The 2,500-nt window shown below is 42.0% G+C and overlaps 1 protein-coding gene and 1 pseudogene across 2 annotated transcripts in view; one reads left to right on the top strand and one right to left on the bottom strand.

The window, feature by feature from the left end:
- LOC308380762 (E3 ubiquitin-protein ligase TRIM35-like) overlaps nucleotides 1–2,500 on the bottom strand; it is a 392,149-nt pseudogene that overhangs the window by 321,378 nt on the left and 68,271 nt on the right. The gene's annotated exons all lie outside the window — the stretch shown is intronic.
- Nucleotides 1–2,500, top strand: part of plekha8 (pleckstrin homology domain containing, family A (phosphoinositide binding specific) member 8) — a 20,172-nt gene that overhangs the window by 555 nt on the left and 17,117 nt on the right. The window lies entirely within an intron of this gene.

The raw sequence follows: 2,500 nt of genomic DNA on the forward strand, positions 1-2,500 counted from the left end.
TAGCCTATATGTTTACTGCAGATTGTGTAAACGTTATCATTACCCATAGCTAACATGCCAGTTAAATTTAAACAAGTAAGCTTGACAGCAAATATTACATAGCCTACGTCGATGGCAAATTAAACGATTGCTATTATTTGCAAGCAGTGATCGAAATAGTGCCACAGGCAGTTTTATAACCGGTGTTCCAGTTCAACTGGTTATCACGTTACAACTGGTGAAGATGTCTGATTTACTTCTCGTTAGTGGTGGTTGAATCTGAGTCAATCGGATTCAAAGATCCGAATCCTTACATTCACCCATGAGTCACGAGTCCGTGGTCTCAATTAACCCGAATCTTTCGGTTCTCGCTGCTACGGACGACATTATTAAAACAATGCACGAATGTCATCAAACTGTAGGTCTATAACAACATTAACACATCCGTTTTTCATCTGCATAGTAACTTAGATTAAGCATATTGATATACGGACCCGAAGCTGCCAGCTGCGTGTGAATAAGAACTTCCTGTAGACAGACAGAGCTGTACACAGATCCAGATCCATAGACTGAGCGAATTCATGGGTCGGATTCGTATCCGGTTGAGTGAAAGACTAACTCAAATGATTCGGGTGAAATGGGTCGGACTCGTATCCGGCTGGGTGAAAGACTAACTCAAAAGACTCAGGGGAAATGGGTCGGACTCGTATCCGGTTGAGTGAAAGACTTACTCAAAGGATTCAGGTGAAATGGGTCGGACTCGTATCCGGCTGGGTGAAAGACTAACTCAAAGGACTCAGGTGAAATTAAAAAGGATGCAAACATCGGAGATGTCGCCAACGTGACTTCTATCTGAGACTGATAGGCACGTTGGCGACATCTCCGATGTTTGCATCCTTTTTAATATTAAAATATGTCCGACCCATTCAATATGAGTCCTTTGAGTTAGTCTTTCACTCAACCGGATACGAGTCCGACCCATTTCACCTGAGTCATTTGAGTTAGTCTTTCACCCAGCCGGATACGAGTCCGACCCATTTCACCTGAATCCTTTGAGTTAGTCTTTCACCCAACCGGATAGCCTACGAGTCCGACCCATTTCACAGTCGTTTGAGTAAGTCTTTCACCCAACCTCAATTGATTGATACAGCAAGCAGGCCCGTCGTCAGATTCATTTTCTACGTTTGTAACAGCATTAATGCTACTTTCAGGCCGTGTTTAACGTGTAAGGTAAGGTAGCCTAGATAAGCTGACTTAAATCATTTGATGACTTCTTTCAGTCAAAATCGACTGTAACTCCTCTGAACCAATTTTCTTGAAATATGTTTATTTTAAACATGTCAATTCAATTAAGTAAAAATAAAAAATAAGTATCTATTCACAATTTACGAAATTTCATAGGCTATTTAATTCTGATAAGCTGCCTACCAGCCAAGCCTATCATGTTACAATTTGTTCAATGTATCTAGGCATACTGTGTGTGTGTGTGTGTGTGTGTGTGTGTGTGTGTGTGTGTGTGTGTGTGTGTGCTTGCATATTTCCCCTGGATATCCTCAAAACTGCATTACAGTGGTTTGCTGTGAGCGTGCGCATTAGGCACTAGGGAGTGGGCTGCTGGGCTCATTCAGCGACAAAATTTCGACTGATTCAGATTCAAAGGACTCAAAAGATTCGGATCTTTTTAGTGATTCACTCAAAGGACTATGAATCTTCTAAGTGAATCGAAATTCCCATCACTACTTCTCGTGTTAACTGACCTGCTGTAGATGAGAGCAGTCGCAGATTCGGCAATCCTATAAATAAGGTTCAAAGAAGTCAAATCTGGCGCTCCACTTTGTTGGTCAATGAAGGCAAACGAATGTGTCTGTTTGAACTGTCAGATTGTCTGTAATCTGCAGCATGCATGATGCCTTCTAAAAATATATAATTAGAATGCAATGGAAATCGCCAATGTGGGTCCAAACCTAAATTAAGATGTAAACCAGTTAAACTGTAACACTGCAGTGTATATTTATACTTATATTATAGTCATACAGAGAGGAGGTCGTTGTGGTGTCAGCTCTAAAGTGCAGTCGGTAGTGGCACGAGTCTAAACATCAAAACGGTTTTAGGCAGAAATATCCAGAGACCAGACTAGCACTAGCCTACACTCATTTGGTGAAGAGTTCGCCTCTCATCTCAGTATGTGCCGTTATTTCTGGTTCCTGCAGGACGTCGTAATATAATAATAATATCCCCAAATCCTGCTCAGCGTTTCCGAATCTAGGTCAGACTCGACGGCAGAAATGACGGATCAGAATTTCACGGTGCCAGTCGGGTTGCCCGTGGCAACAGTTACTTTATATCCATCAAACAAGTCAATGTCTGGCTACAGCGCAGCGGTCTTTCACTTCACAGAGTGTGGTTAACTTGGCCAGCAGAACCACCAATTAAAAGCTAACGCTAGCCCTTCACAGAACACGGGGAACTCATTCTTCAAATGGACGTCTTCAGTCTTGATTTTACTTCTTTGGCTTTGTGT

This window comes from Sprattus sprattus (assembly GCF_963457725.1).
Source record: "Sprattus sprattus genome assembly, chromosome: 19".
Classification (NCBI taxonomy): Eukaryota; Metazoa; Chordata; class Actinopteri; order Clupeiformes; family Clupeidae; genus Sprattus; species Sprattus sprattus.